Source organism: Mustela nivalis (assembly GCF_964662115.1).
Source record: "Mustela nivalis genome assembly, chromosome: 18".
Lineage (NCBI taxonomy): Eukaryota > Metazoa > Chordata > Mammalia > Carnivora > Mustelidae > Mustela > Mustela nivalis.
This window is the reverse complement of record NC_139037.1, coordinates 47194670-47211617: the sequence shown is the minus strand read 5'-3', so window position 1 is coordinate 47211617 and position 16948 is coordinate 47194670. Positions and strand designations below refer to the sequence as shown.

At 45.2% G+C, this 16948-nt stretch overlaps 1 protein-coding gene and 1 long non-coding RNA gene across 4 annotated transcripts in view; one reads left to right on the top strand and one right to left on the bottom strand.

Annotated features, from left to right (window-relative positions):
* LOC309852575 (uncharacterized protein) overlaps positions 1 to 16948 on the bottom strand; it is a 78967-nt gene that overhangs the window by 35170 nt on the left and 26849 nt on the right. The window contains exon 1 of one of the 3 annotated variants that reach the window (XM_082709443.1): positions 4136 to 4236. The exons of 1 other annotated variant lie outside the window; for it this stretch is intronic. The gene's annotated coding sequence lies outside the window, so the exon portion shown is untranslated. Of the gene's footprint in view, positions 1 to 4135; positions 4237 to 16948 lie in introns of those variants that run through there. One more of the 3 variants, XM_082709447.1, reaches the window with a different exon arrangement.
* Positions 10126 to 14496, top strand: LOC309852666. Its single transcript, XR_014305328.1, has 2 exons — positions 10126 to 11216; positions 11301 to 14496. It is a non-coding gene; the product is annotated as an uncharacterized lncRNA (long non-coding RNA).

Sequence of the window (16948 nt, the reverse complement as noted above, 5' to 3'; positions counted from 1 at the left end):
TGGTTGGACGAGACCACCCATATGCCAGAATGTGTTTGACAAACACAGGACAAGTCCGTGTGATTATCTGCAAAACAGATTTGGTTCCAGTTCAGCACAGTGTCTTTGCTCCAGGGAAATAAAAAGTGTAAAATGGGGAAGGTGTCAAATGGTGAAGGACACAACTACGACATGTGACATGTGGGGGAGAGCCGGGTCTATAACCTGTTTCTCGGCCAGCTCTTGGTTCCTGATAACGCATGCCCATTATGCAGAAGGGTAAGTCCAGGACCAAGAAAATTCAACTGCAATAGAGTCGCTCATGTTCAAGGCCTATTTGAGCAGACATGCACACCTCCTCAACAAAATACACAGCGGTCAATGCGGGCAGCACTGCAGATGGAGCGGTGAGGAAAGCAGGCAAGACATGGAGTCCAGAGAGGCAGAGACTGGTCACGCAAAGGATATGAGAGTAGGAGTGACATGCAGAGTGACAAGTAGGCAGAGGATCAAGACTGGTGAGGAAAGAGCAAAAATGAGGTGTGCCCACAGGCACCAAAATACTAATCGAACATAACAGATTTCTGTTACAACCAATGTTTTGTTTCTTAAACACAGCCCTGATGGGGCGCCTACGTGACTCAGTGGGTTCAGCCTCTGCCTTCAGCTCAGGTCATGATACCAGGGTCCTGGGATCGAGCCCCGCATCGGGCTCTCTGCTTGGCGGGGAGCCTGCCTCCACCTCTCTCTCTGCCTGCCTCTTTGCCTACTTGTGATCTCTGTCTGTCAAATAAATAAAATCTTAAAATAAATAAATAAATAAATAATAAAAAATAAAAATTAAACACAGCCCTGATTTACTCCCTCCCCCAGGGGCCAATCCTCCAGATCAGGATCCTCCTGAGCCCATCTTGCTGTGGCTGATCAACAGCCGTCTGTGAACCACATAAAGCCTCTCCAACCTACTCCCAAGATGAGCAACTACATGGCACCCGCATGATGCAATCACCAAGGGGAAGACGTCACAGAAGAGCAGAAAGTACTGGGCCAGAACAACTCCGTATTTGATTGCCTGGCAGTGTGGTGTGGGGGTGGGGGGTGTCTTGGAGGACAGTCTTACAGGAAGAGATCATGGTCCCCATAACTGTAATCATGTCGGTGTTAGCAATTCCTGGCATGGACAGTCATGAAGAAATGTCAGCTAGAGGAAAGAAGTAGCAACTGGTATATTCGGGTGCCTAGATCTGCAGGCCAGGGAAAGGGCAAGCAAAGAATAATTACAATGACCATCAGATGCCTGACCTTGTGCTGAGGCTGCTCAGGGGGAGGGCAGTGCACATAACTTAAGACTTACTAGCCACAGCACGTACTTAGGCAATCAGGGAAACGAGCAGTGTTCATGGGCCCGATATGAGGAGGCCAGACCAGCCCCTGGGAAAAAGGGAAGAGAAAAGAACATCTAAGGATACAGCGGACAATCAGGAGCCATGAGAGGCAAGTTTTACAAGATCAAGAGGTGAGGTATAATCTGGTTCCCATAGGATGATGTGAAGGGCTTGTGCGAGTAACTCCATGGGCTTGTAAAGAACTGAAACACCCTTTAAAGGCATAAGCAGGAACGCTCTGGTCCTCCTGATGAAAAGGGAGTCTTGGCTAGGAGACCTGTTCAAGAATGGGGAGGAGAACCTGAACTCAGGCCATGTCAGGCACTCAGAGTTTCAACAGGTGCCAAGACAGCACATAATAATGGGCCTTAATTTTAGGCCATGAAATACAACTTAGCAGAAAACATCCAGAGTTCCTTGGCAAATTCCCACAGGACCCAATACTAGTCCAGAGCTCCCATGGCTCCTGCTAGAATTGGAAATGCCTAATCCTTCTACGAAGGCCTCCCTCCCTGGCTCTGTTCCATGCCTGAGACCAAGCCACACAGAACCAGTTGTGGTTGAAACCATGGCCCTCTTCCATTTCTGTGCTGTACTTGCTGTCCCCTCCACAATGACAATCGTCTCTATCCACCTAACCCCTATTCAAAGCCCAGTCCATTTATCTATCACACACCCCCGTACTGATTCTCACAGACGACCTGCCCCTGAGCATACCACCAGTCCGAATGACATAACCCAGATCCCACCAAAGTCCTCACAAATCACTGGGAATCCACAGAGACGTGAATGAGCAAAAGCTTTGGCCTGAGTGACCTCTTGCTTCAATTACCCCTTGTCTCTGCATCTCTCTCACGTCCATTCTTATCTTGGAAACCTTGGCCACCTGCTAGACTAGTCTGTCTGATACACCCTACTTTTAAGGGCACAAATCTCCCTAATTGGCATTTATGAATTCCAATACCATCACTCAGGTACTCAAGCAAGAGACCCAGTGCTCAGCCCCTACCCTCTACTTCCTGGCCTATGAACAGCTTCACACCAATCAACAAGAAGGTTATACCTCCTAAACGTAACCACAGGTCATTTCCTTGAGTCCACACAGTAAATACCACATTCTGAATGTCTCCAATTTGAACTGTTCTTTTGATTTCCCAACTTGTGTTTCCAGCTGCCAATTTGATGCCTCCCCTCAGTGGTCTCTGAAATACCTCTGAATCTAAACATGGCCAAAACAAAGCTCCTGATATCCCCAGTGAACATTATTTCTACTACCAACTTCCTCCTCAGTTGGAACTTCCATCCCTACAGCTGCAGAGATCAAACACCCTGGTGTTATCCCTGATACCTGTTTCTCCCCCTCACCACCCACATTAGAAAATCTAGTTTCCCTTTTTAAAACATGAATCCATGGTTGCATCCAAAAATGTGACCACCCTAAACCACAGTCCTGGTCAATTAACCTTCACCTGGTTTATGGTAGTAGCCTTTGCCCTGATTTCCCTTGTCCCTCCTCATTTCCATGGTCTATTCTCTGCTTTACAGGAGACTGTTTTTTACTTTTCTGACATTATCTCTCTCTTCTGACCAAACCTCCTATGATGTCCAGAAGAGACATCCAATTTTTCAGACAGTCATTCCTATCCTGACACCTGTCCTCCTGCTCTTTGTTCACATCATAAAAGGAAACCTGTGATTCCTGAACACCCCCAACTCAGCTTTACCTCCTTGTATTTGCACATCCTGGTACCTGCTCCTGGGTTAACCCTAAACACTCGTTTATGTTGGATGGCAGAAATGGGAACACCGTCATATAACCCCTGACATCAATTTAGGACTCTGAGATTGGGGTTTCTCTACCGTCCTCAGACCCAAGGACTAAGAAAACAGCACGTAAGAGTCCAGAGAACATCTGGGTGTCAGTGAGGGCTAGGAAACGACTAGGACACCCTCTACATACCCGTGCTGGTTCCACAAGTACTTCTGCAGTCCTGGGAGTCTGCGGGAAAAGGCAGGCCTTTAAAGAATGCCACCACTGTGGGGAAAGGATGATGGGCTCGTGCCTCTCCGCACTCTTCCAGGCCCTGGAGCCCAGTGAGCTCGGGCTGTGTAATCAGTGGGCCTCAGGGCTCAATGCTGTCTTACCGGTTGTGTGACCCTGAACAGAGACTCAGCCTGCCAGTTCTCGGAGCACTCCTCTCCCACCTCCAAATTGCTCTTCTTCAGAACTCCCTAGGGGAATCTTGAAACGCTAATGAAGATTGTGTCCCTCCTTTGACCAAAGTCCCCTTGGCGTCTAGTGTCCTCCCAAGAAAGTACCGCACCTCCGCCCGCCAATCAAGGCGTCTCCGCCTCAGGCTCTCCGTCCCCTGGTCCCGAGGGCAGAATCCTCCCGCCTCAGGCCCCCTGAAGCCCCCGCCCCAGCGGTCCCTCAGCCCGGAGCCCGCTCCCGCACGCCGCCCGCCGACGCTCACAAACGCGCCCCCGCCCACCGGCGCCTCCCTGTCCGGGACACCCGGGCCTGGGCCGCAGGGCCGCGAGCTGGCGCCCCGCGCTCGGGCCTTCGGGGTCTGGGCGGGAGGGGGGCGGCGGGGAGGCCCCAGGGGACGAGCGCTTACGGGAGCCGGGTCCCTGGACGCGGCCGCCGCCAACGGACTCGGTGGCGGAGCGGACAACGGGCCAGCGGTCCAGGTCCCGGCCCGGAGCGGGGAAGCCCGGGACCCAATCTCTGCGGTAAGGCCGAGCCTTTTTACGCCTACTCCCTCTGTTACCTACGCCTCAGCCCTGCGGAGGGGATACCTCAGAACTGCAAAACGCGCGCTGGAGGCCGAAGTCCCGCCCCGACGCGATGCGCACGCGCAGATATGCTCGTCCTGATGCGTCTTCGGCTCCTAGGAATGCAGGATCTTGTGGGTAATGTAGTCCTAGAGTTCTGGCGGTGGCAGGATAGTGGGTTCTCCACCCTTGATAAACCAGAGTATCCAGCATAGGCTGCGCGGCACTAGGAGGGAAGCTGGAAAATAATATTCCTGTCTCAGGGGAGGAGGAGGTTCTGCCCATGTCAAATGCATTAAAAAGAAATTGTTTCAGACTCCACAAAATCAGCCTACTCCAAGAGGATAAAAATCTTACCTGAGATGCTCCCAGATCTACTTAACATAAATAGCCTAATCATCCCATAATCAGTCATTAAATGTGTCCTTGAATAGCTGGAAACGTTATGTTATTGTTCTTCAAATGCTGTGGACTGAAGCACTACTCAGTGTTTCATTATGTTTGGTCAGGAAGAATAGAAAAAACTCCAAAGAGGGCCATGAGTGGGAAGAAAGAAAAATGTTAGACTGTCCTGAAGCCGGTGAACAAGTAGGAGCTCTGCGTCTGAATCCCACAGAAAATTTCTGAGTTGCTTATATCATCGGGAATTATGTCCTACACACTGAAAAACACTTTTTATCCACATTTTTTTACTCCATATTCTAAGATATACTCAATTTCTTTTAGCAATCTGAGAAGCAGCTCAAACTGAGAACAACTTAACTAATGCTATCTTTTTGGGGTAATAGACTATATTTTATAGCAGTTTTAGGATCACAGCAAAACTGAACAAAAGGTACAGAGATTTCCCCTATAGCTCTGCCCTGCCAACCAAAGCTCCCCCATTACCGGTATACCTCAAGCAGAGTAGTAATTTGTTACAATTAATGAACTTCACTGACATATCATTATCACCCAAAGCCCATAGTTGTATAAGGATTCACTCTCAGCTCAGTCATGATTTACCCGGATCAAGGGCTCTTCTTGCAAGACCCTCCCTCTGAAATTCTCTTTTCAGTAGTTTTCTTTCCTGTAGGCTGTCCTGTCCTGAGCTATTCTTTTTTTTTTTTTAAAGATTTTATTTATTAATTTGACAGAGAGAAATCACAAGTAGACAGAGAGGCAGCCAGAGAGAGAGAGAGAGGGAAGCAGGCTCTCCGCTGAGCAGAGAGCCCGATGCGGGACTCGATCCCAGGACTCTGAGATCATGACCTGAGCCGAAGGCAGTGGCTTAACCCACTGAGCCACCCAGGCGCCCCTGTCCTGAGCTATTCTTGACCAGCGTTAGCTGCTGTTCTATTCTGTCTTCCCCTTAATAATTATATCATCCCATGCAGTTACTTATCTTGGGGGTGGGATGGAGACCCCCCTGGAAGTAGACAAGATGTATATGAAAATAGCCACAGCAAGATGGGGTCAGAGGAAGTCTGGCCCTGAGGAGAAGTCCCTGGAGGAGGACATGACATCAGGATTGTATACAAATCAGTGCCAGAAATCTACTGTTTAACTAGTATTTTGGTGCCATTTTTGTGCCTACACCCCATTTTTGCCTTTTCTTCCCCATGCTTCTCTTTCTGCTGACTTTTCAATTGTACTACTTGTCACTTCTCTTACTTCCAGTTCCAGAGCTAATCGGCACATCTCTGGACTGGTGTTACTCACTCTCCTCACTGCTCCATCGGCAGTGTGCTCCAACATTAAGCTCTATGTGTTGTGTCATGAGATGCACACATGTTCTCAAATCGTCCCTAAACACCAGCTGCTCTGTTGCAGTTGGATTTGCTAGTACCTGAACATATCTCTCTACACAGTGCTCACATGGGAGCAGCAGATGAGACCTGATGAACACTGTTTGCAGAGGAGCAAGTGGTGGACCCGGCCTCTCCTCCATGTTGTATCCCATGGTTGTGTCTTTCACATTCTTTCTTCATTCTGCCTTTTGTTACAGGTTATTTATGTGAATGTTCACTTTTACTGACAGTCTGTGAAGGTTAAAAATTCTGTTGGGATACCTGGCTGGCTCAGTCAGTTAAGCATCTGCCTTTAGCTCAGGTCATAATCCCAGGGTCCTGGGATTGAGTCCCACATCGTGCTCCTTGCTCAGCAGGGAGCCTGCTTCTCCCTCTGCCTGCTGTTCCTCCTACTTGTGTAATCTTTCTCTCTCTATCTGACAGATAAATAAATAAATTTTTTAAAAAATTGCAAAGGGGCACCTGGGTGTCTCAGTCATTAAGCGTCTGCCTTTGGCTCAGGTCAAGATCCCAGGGTCCTGAGTTTGAGCCCGACATGAGGCTCCCTGCTCAGCGGGAAACCTGCTTCTCCCTCTCCCACTCCCCCCACTGTTGTTCCCTCTTTCACTGTGTCTCTGACAAATAAATAAATAAAATATTTTTAAAAAATTATATAAATGGTTTACCATCAATATCTAACCCATCAGGCCCATATACTAGAAAAACTCTTTTTGTTCCCAAAGGCCTCAACCTCCTCTCTCTGTATCCTTTGAACACCTGTAGCTGGAGTTCATTCAATTGGCACGTAGGATGGGTTATCAATATGTTCTTGTTATTATATGTACATTTTCCAAATGGGTTGAAACTTTCCTCTGCCACAAAACTGATACCTTCACGGTGGCAAAGAAACTGTTAGAGGGGTGCCTGGGTGCCTCAGTCGGTTAAGCGTCTGCCTTCAGCTCAGGTCACTGTCTCCAGGTCCTGGAATTGAGTTCTGCATCCGGCTTCCTGCTCAGTGGAGAGTCTGCTTGCTCCTCTCTCTCTCCCCTCCCCCCTACGTGTGTGTGTGTGTGTGTGTGTGCACGCGCACGTGCATGCACACGCACGCACACATGTACACCCTCTCTTTCTCTCTCTCTCAAATAAATAAAATCTTAAAGATTTAGAAAATATGTTTCTTAGAAAATATGTTTCCCACATGGGATATACCTTCCATAATCTCAGTGATCAAGACACACTTCACTGGGCAAATCATACAAGCCTTAATGAATACCTTGCAAACCTCTTGGAATTATCACTGTCCCTATCACTCTCAATCATCAGTCAAGGTTCAGAAAACTAATGGGATCCTTAAACTTATAATCTCTAAGCTTGGGGCGCCTGGGTGGCTCAGTGGGTTAAAGCCTCTGCCTTGGGCTCAGGTCATGATCCCAGGGTCCTGGGATCAAGCCCCGCATCGGGCTCTCTGCTCAGCAGGGAACTTGCTTCCTTCTCTCTCTCTGCCTGCTTCTCTGCCTACTTGGGATATCTGTCTGTCAAATAAATAAATAAAGTATTTAAAAAAAAAATCTCTAAGCTTGCTGAAACTACTATACTCCCTTGGCCTAAGGAATTGCTTCTGAGTCTGTCAACCATTTGTAGTACTCCCTCTGGAAAACCCCCTCCTTATGAGATAGTCACCCAATGTAACCCAATGCCTATTGGCTAATCCCACTTTCTGCTGATCCCTTGTTATCGTATACTTATATAGCCAGTGATTGTAAGACTTTAATGTCTTATGCTAAAGCCTATCATCAACAGGTTAAAGCAGCTTTTCCTGTTCCCAATTCAAATGATTCTGTTAATTGTAGTCTAGAGCCTGGTGACTGGGTATTTTGGAAACAACACAAGAGAAAAATAGCTCTTGAGCCCCATTGCAAAGGACCATCTCAAGTGCTCTTGACCCCTGACACTAATGGAAAACTAGAGGACATTGAGCCTTAACTACACCTCTCACAGCTAAAGTCACCAGCTGCCTTCTGGCCCTGTAAAGATGCTGGAGACCTTCAAATAAAACCAACAAACAAGAGAAGCAGCTGACTTCAGATCGGACTGGCCAGATCAAGACTTCAGATTTTAAGCATGAAATCTTTTTCATTTTCTTTCCTTTACTGTGGCATTGCCCTGCAAAGATAATGCCTTCAGTATCTCCCAGGCCTTTAGAAAGGGGGTAACCTTTCAGACTGCTGGATTCATCATCAAAGATCCCAATCTTCCCATGATGCTAGAGACTTCCTAGTACTCCTTGTGACCAACTACTCTTCTATTCCCAATGTAAATGATAACTATAATACCCCCACTCCTGCTGCCCCTGAAGAAGTCTCTTACCAAGTTTCACGTTTATGACCAGAACAACTGGTGCCTTGTTTTTACCTTTCCTCAATTATAACTGTATGTGCTGAATTAGACACAAAGACTTAATGTAAGTCTTAGTACATTTGCACCATCGCTTTCCCATAAGAGGCTCAGATCTGCCCCTACTCACTAAGAGAAAACATCAGCCGTAAACATCTTTGCAAGGTATTTAGAATGACTCGTTCTTTAATGCTGGGAGATTTTCTTTCCATATGCGCTAAAAACCCAAATTATTCCTGGCTTGAATGGGTAGACACACCAATTCCTACAAATGAATCCATGAACACTAACACTTTAATGAAAATGGTTTGTGCTCTTAGAGGGTCTGTCTTTCCCTGTGGTTGTTATCATTCTCCTCGGCCCTGTGGATGCCTACATAGCTGCCACACAGCTGGGCAATGCCTCTTAGGTTACATAATGGTGTCCCTAACTTTTCACAAGCAAACTAGGACATCTTATTGATCAACTCCCCTGGATTTACATTGTCAAGACATACCTGCCAGAGGCATTCATGGCTTAGGATTTGCTTCCCTTGGCAAGGCCACACTTACTTGGTTATAGGAGTAAATGTAAAGGCAGTTATGATCAGAAACCTCTCCTTGGAATATTATGCAGCCATCAAAAGAAATGAAATCTTGCCATTTGCAATGACATGGATGGAACTAGAGGGTATCATACTCAGCAAAATAAGTCAATCAGAGAAGACAATTATCATATGATCTCTCTGGTATGAGGAATTTGAGAGGCAGAGTGGGGGGCTTGGGGGATAGGGAAGGAAAAAAATGAAACAAGATGGGGTCAGAAGGGAGACAAAGTATAAGAGACTCACAAAACAAACTGAGGGTTGCGGGGGGGGGGGGGTATAGAGAAGGTGGTGGGGTTATGGACACTGGGGAGGGTATGTGCTATGGTGAGCCTGATGACACACAGACCTGTACCCCTGGGGCAAATAATACATTATATGTTAATAAAACTAATTTTTAAAAGAAAAAAGAGAAAAAAAGAAACCCCTCCTTTACTCTGGAAGATAGAGAATTTGTTACTAAGACAATAGCTTCCAAAATAGATCTTTAGACTCTGACTAAAGTTGCTGTTGTTGTTGTTAAAGATTTTATTTATTTATTTATTTATTTATTTATTTATTTTTTATTTTTTTTTTTTTAAAGATTTTTATTTATTTACTTGTCAGAGAGAGAGTGAATGAGAGCAAGCACAGGCAGACAGAGTGGAAGGAAGAGTCAGAGGGAGAAGCAGGCTCCCTGCGGAGCAAGGAGCCCGATGTGGGACTCGATCCCAGGACGCTGGGATCATGACCTGAGCCGAAGGCAGCTGCTTAACCAACTGAGCCACCCAGGCGTCCCTATTTATTTATTTAGAGAGTACGCACGTGCGTGGGAGCTTGATCTAGAACCCTGAGATCCTAACTTGAGCTTAAATCCAGAGTCAGACTCTTAAAAGATTTTATTTATTTGTCAGAGAGAGAGAGAGAGAGAGAGAGAGCACAGGCAGACAGAGTGGAAGGCAGAGTAAGAGAGAGAAGCAGGCTCCCCGCGGAGCAAGGAGCCCGATGCGGGACTCGATCCCAGCACGCTGGGATCATGACTCGAGCCGAAGGCAGCTGCCTAACCAACTGAGCCACCCAGGCGTCCCCAGAGTTAGACTCTTAATTGACTGAGCCACCGAGGCATCCCCAAAGTTGTTCTTAATAACAGAAGAGCTCTTGAATATTTTTTAGCTGAGCAAGGAGGCATCTGTGCTGTGACCAACACCACCTACTGTACCTGGATTAACACCTGCAGAGGTTGAAACTCAGCTAGGTAAGATCACAGAACAAATGACTTGATGGCTTAAAAGGCGACTCCTTCCACAAGGCCTTTTTTTGACCTACTGGTTTGGTCTTAGGGACATGGCTCCAAAGTGCACTCCAAACATCAGGAATTATCTTTTTTTTTTTTTTTTTTTAAGATTTTTATTTATTTATTTGAGAGAGTGAGTGAGAGAGAGAGAGCGTGAGAGGGGAGAAGGTCAGAGGGACAAGCAGACTCCCCATGGAGCTGGGAGCCTGATGCGGAACTCGATCCCAGGATTCCGGGATAGTGACCTGAGCCGAAGGCAGTCGCTTAACCAACTGAGCCACCCAGGCATCCCAGGAATTATCTTGTATATAATAATCTCCGTGCATTTATTCCCTCAAAATTATGCCTCCTCGCTGTAGCAAATCCCCTCCCTCCCTCTAGGTTTCCAGCAGCCTTTGGCGGGCCGCCAACTACATTACCCAGAAGATCAGGCACGCAGCTGAGCCAATGGAAGCATTTTCGCGGTATTGCACCGCCGGGGGAGGGACTTCCGGCCTCCTCCTTGACGCTCTGGGGCGTGCGGGGGCGAGACCGAAGTGACTAGACTGTGAAGGCGTGGGAGTCGTTGTCCCTACGGCAAAGAGATGGGTCTGCGGCTTGGTGACGCCCTCCAGAGCTGCCGGGGCTTGGACCCGGACCGCCGGCTCGGGTGGCCGCCCCGCCCTCCCAATCGGATGGCGACGATCGCGCCCAGGAACCCGGCTGAGGTAAGCGCTCGTTCCCTGGGCCCTCCCCGCGGTCCCCCAACCCAGACCCCATAGGCCAGAGCGCCGGCCACCTGCTCGCGTCCATGCGGCCCGGGCCCGGGTATCCAGGACGGGGAGGCGCCGGCCGGCTACGTGCAGGAGCGGGTTCCGAGCTGGGGCCCGCTGGGCGGGAGGCGGGAGGAGACCTGAGGAGGGAGGATTCTGCCCTCAGGGGACTGAGAGCGTGAGGCGGAGTCACTCCTGGACTGGCGGGCCAGAGGTGCGGGACCTACGTCCTGAGGGCCCTGGGACCCATGGGAAGATCGTGAACAGAAAGATACAAGTCCGGCCTCCCACAACATGTTCTCAGTGGTAGGTCCCCCAATAATGGCTCCCTCTGGCTAAGTAGGCTCTTACACTCGGATTGTGGTTTCCTATGAAATTCCATTTCCCCAGTTCTTGAGTTTGGGGACCACGGAGAAACCCAAAGACCAGAGTGTGAAACCTGCAACGATTATAAGCAGGTGCGGAGGGTTCTGTCGGGAACTGGTAAGAAAATGTATAAAGGCTTTGGTAAAACGGAGTTGGCGGTGGTCAGGAAACCACCAGCCTAGCCTGTCTTTTGTGTGGGAAGAAAAAGCAGGTGTGAAGGCATGACTGGAATTGCTACCGGAGAAGTTCTGATGTGGATCAGAGGACAGCTGATATGGTATGTCCGGAATACTCAATGCTCTAAGACTAGAGACATGAATTAGAACAAATGAAGTACTCAAAATTGACATTTCTATGGCTTAGAATGCTTTTAAAATCATGAAATACTAACAAGATAATTAGGAAAATACAATAAAAGTAAAAAAAAAACAAAACTCGTGGTAATCCTATATGAAGCTTTCAGTTATTTAAACATTTAGAGAAAATATCTTTTTTTTTTTTTTAATTAACATATAATGTGTTATTTGCTCCAGGGATACAGGTCTGTGAATTGTCAGGCTTACAAAGTTCACAGTGCTCACCATAGCACATACCCTCCCCAATGTCCATAACCCAGCCACCCTATCCCTCCTCCCACCCCCAGCAACCCTCAGTTTGTTTGTGAGATTAAGAGTCTCTTAGGTTTATCTCCCTCCCCATTCCCATCTTGTTTTTTTTCCCTCCCTACCCCGACTCCCTCACCCTGCCTCTCAAATTCCTCATACCAGAGAGGTCATATGATAATTGTCTTTTAGGAAAAATATCTTAATGGGGGCACCTGGGTGGCTCAGTGACTTAAACCTCTGCCTTCGGCTCAGGTCATGATCTCAGGGTCCTGGGATTGAGCCCCGCATCAGGCTCTCTGCTCAGCAAGGAGCCTGCTTCCCCCCTCTCTCTCTGCCTGCCTGTCTGCGTACTTGTGATCTCTGTCAAATAAATAAATAAAATCTTTTTAAAAATATCTTAATGAAATAAAAATTTGAAACACAAATTAATAAGAAATGTGACAAGAATTGAAAGAAATAAAAAAACATATCAGGAACTGTGAAAAGCAGACCTAAATAAAAATAGATACAAGCCATCTTTTATGTGGAATGATTAGATATTATAAATACAGCTACTATAAAAAAGGCAATTTGTGTATTTCAAACACAAATGCTAATATTCCTGGGATATTAATTCAAATTGAGAGCCCCAAAATAAACCCACACTTATCAGTTAATCTATGACGAAGGAGGCTGTAGGGAAAAGATAATCAGTTCGATCAATGGTATTGGCAGAACTGGACAGCTACATGGGAAAAAAAAAAAAAAACTGAGCCACTTTCTTACGCCATTCAGAACAAATGAACTGAAAATGGATTAAAGACCTAAATATACGGGGTGCCTGTGTGGCTCAGTGGGTTAAGCCTTGGCCTTCAGCTCAGGCCATGATCTCAGGGTCCTGAGATCGAACCCTGCATGGGGCTCTTTGCTCAGTGGAGAGCCTGATTTCCCCTTTCTCTCTGCCTGCCTCTCCGCCTACTTGTGATCTCTCTCTCTGTCAAATAAATAATCTTTTAATTTTTTTTTAACTTAAGACCTAAATATGAAACCTGAAACCATGAAACTCAAAACTGCCTATTTTCAGTAATGGCATGAATATCAATCTCCAATATTTATCTGAATCTGTCTCCTTAGACAAGGGGAACAAAAGCAAAAATAAACAAGAAGGACCGAATCAAACTCAAAAGCTTTTTCATGGCAAAGCAAGCCATCAACAAAACGGAAAGGCAAAGATAATAGCTACTGTATCCAATTAGGGGTTAATATCCAAAATATATAAAGAACTCACATACCTCAACACCAAAGACCCCTAAAAATTTCAGTTAAAAATTGGGAAAAGATCTGAATGGACATTTCTCCAAAGAGGATATAGAGACTGCCAACAAACATGAAAGAATGCTTAGTATGACAAATCAACAAGGAAATGCAAATCAACACAAGGAGATATCACCAGTCAGAATGGCTAGTATCAAAAAGACAAGAAATAAGTGTTGGCAAGAATGTGGAGAAAAGGGAACCCTCATGCACGTTTAGTGGCAATGTAAATTGCTGCAGCTACTCTGGAAAGCAATATTGAAAATCCTCAAAAAAACAAAAATCGAATGACAAAGTCCAGTAGCTCCACCCCTGGATATTTACCTGAAGAAAACAAAGCACTAATTCAAAAAGAAATGTGCACCCCTTTATTTATTGCGTTATTTACAACGGACAAGATATGGAACCAACCAGAGTGTCCATTGATGCATGGATAAAGATGTGATACACACACACACACAATGGACTATTACTCAGCCATAAAAAAGAAAAACCTGCCATTCATGACAACATGGATGGACATAGAGGGCATTATGCTGTGATATAAGTCAGATGGAGAAAGATACTGTACGATTTCACTTACATGTGGAATCTTAAAAAACAAAGGAGAAAAATTGACTCATAGAAAACTAGTCCTTGCCAGGGAGGAAGGGGTAGGGGGGATAGGCAAAATTGGTGAAGGGGATTAATTAGTATAAACTTGCCATTATAAAACAAGTCAGAGAGATGAAAAGTACAGCATAGGGAATATAGTCAATAATATTGTAATGACTTTGGTGACAGATAGTAACTACACATACAGTGAACATTTCATGATGTATGTTTCAAATCCCTAAACTGCATCTGAAATATATTACATGTCAACTATACCTCAATGTAAAAAATTTTTAAAGAAGTGTGTTCTAAAGGGCAATAAATATAAGTTTATTGAGAAATCTTACATTTATATCTAACAATTTATTCTGGAAAGGAAACCAGAACGGGCTGGTAGTACACAGGAGATAGCCAAGGAACACCCCTGTTATCTATATATTGGTAAACTTTTATAAACATATATGTATTCAATTTGATTATCAACTTGTAGAGGAAATAGATAATGGAATAAAATATTAAGATGGGTTGCAGGGACGCCTGGGTGGCTCAGTTGGTTAAGCGGCTGCCTTCAGCTCGGGTCATGATCCCAGCGTCCTGGGATCGAGTCCCACATCGGGCTTCTTGCTCGGCAGGGAGCCTGCTTCTCCCTCTGCCTCTAGCCTGCCACTCTGTCTGCCTGTGCTTACGCTCTCTCTAACAAATAAAATCTTTAAAAAAAAAAAAAAAAAGATGGGTTGCAAATGAGAAGGGAAAAAAGAATCTCCATTTATATCTCAGGTCAAATAGAAAATAAGCTGCAGCAACCCTAACATGAAAACAAAAAGCCTAAGCTTATTAAAAAAAAAAGAAAAAAAGATTTTTTTAAACAAACCTGCGCTTGAAATGTGCACGTCATTACAAAACAAGACCCCAGTTTAAAACCACAAAATATGCTTGTCACTTTAAGATAAAAATGGATGCAAAATACAAAGACAACCAAAAAACTTTAATTGCAAAAATAACTTATATAATATAAAGAAAACCTATAATATTTTCAGTATCCATATAAGCCATAAAATATTAGGAAAAGCTTTAAAACAGGCAATTTTTGTGAAAATTATCCAGTATATGGAGATACAACTATACAATATATTAATTTGTGAAAATTTTTCACTAATTTCAAAATTAACCATTAACATTCAAAACTAAAGTGGACTGAAATTTTTGAATATTTCAAAATCATTCTAATTGTAGAAAACTTACATAGTTATATATTTATTACTTTACCATTTCTACTTTATATCACCACATTTCACTGAATTTTTTAAAAAAATGTATTTGGAAGCTTTCCTGTGCACCCTAACAAAATTCATTAAAATAAAAATGCTTTTTCTTTTTCCAAGTGGTCATCTGTTGCATACATCATATTAAACAGTTTTAAGTTTTAAATAAGTAGAACTCACATTGAATTTTTAGGAAAGAAAAACAAAGGATGCTTAACGAACCAAAACATAGCTATGTGACAAGACTCTCTGCTGTGTGGAATAACATACCTTAATAGTATTCATCATCGTGCATTTAAGCATCATAAATCAAATTTGTCTAGAGGATCTGAAGAGAATTAATCTGGCAATTAGGGCAAGTAGAGGTCCATAAGGAGTGCTCTCTCTGTAGATACGAAAGTGAATCAGGATGAATGGGTGGCTCAGTTGGTTAAGCATCTGACTTTAGCCCAGATCATCTCAGGGACTTGGAATCAAGCCCTGCATGGGGCTCTCTTCGCAGCACAGAGTCTGCTTATCCCTCTCCTCCTCTCCCCATTGGGGCATTTTCTCTCTCATTAAAAAAAAAGAAAAGAAAATGAATCAAATTATTTCTATGATAATCCACCAATTGGTGAGCATGCTCTTGGTCTCAGTTATAGAGTGATTCAGAAGAGAAAATAAACTAGATCACACATGTGGATTGGACAAAATTCCACAGTAAATATACTGATTTATGTGGCACTCTATAGAATGAACAAAACTAGGATATTACTAATGCAATATAAATACCAATAACTAAGAGCTAAGCACAGAACAAACTGCGAAAAGGAACGTTATAGAAATATAAATATTTTTAAATATAAAAACATACAAGCTAATAATCCCATGAAATTCTGTCATGAGTAAGTGCTCAGTGTTTTTTAATTTTTGGCTCTTTTTTTTTTTTTTTTTTTACTTTTATTGATGCTCCCAGGAGCCAAGGTAAACACCATCATCACTTCTATGTCATAGTCAGCAAACTGAGGTTCAAGGAGCTCTGGGGAGTTGCCCAGATATTCCCAGGAATCCATAGAAACCTCAGTACTGTGCAGACCCTCCTCCCTGCAGATGGGTTTTGGGGGTTGACCTGTATCAGGGACTCCTGAGAAGCTCAATTCCTGGCATGCACAGTGGTCTGGTGGTTAACAGGGAGAGCTACAGGTGCCTGGATCTAGGATGCTTCCCACAGGTAGACCTACACAGGAATGGACACCTCAAATCTTCAGTTTCCAATGGACCAGGAATAGGGCAGCTCCTAAGTTCCATTTTACATAGGATGAAATTGAAGCCCTGGATGGGGGCATTTGCCTGTGGGTCCTTACATTAGCCAGGAGTCCAGGAATTAAGAGACAAAGGACCAGGACTTGGGGGAAGTCTCCATCACCCCCCAGCCAGGCTTTGGGACTCAAAGTAAAAGCCTAGCCCCGTTCTGATGCAACCTTTTCCCTCATCTGCTCCAGCCCACCAACCCCAGTGGTGATAACCCAGGGAAATGAGTAACCACTACAAAGCAAGGCTTTATTGTATTCTTCAACAACTGGACTTTAGGAGAATGTGATGGAGAGAGGTGCCTGGGCAGTTCAGTGTCTGCCTTTGGCTGGGGTCACAATGAGTCGGGCTCCCAGCTCAGCCGGGAGTCTGCTTCTCCCTCTCCCTCCCCCCCACCCCCCAACTCGCGCTCTCCCGCAAATAAATAAATAAAATCTTTTAAAAGTATGTGATGGGGGGACGCCTGGGTGGCTCAGTTGGTTAAGCAGCTGCCTTCGGCTCAGGTCATGATCCCAGCGTCCTGGGATCGAGTCCTCCGTTCGGCTCCTTGCTCCACAGGGAGCCTGCTTTTCCCTCTGACTCTGCCTGCCACTCTGTCTGCCTGTGCTTGCTCTCACTCGCTCTCTCT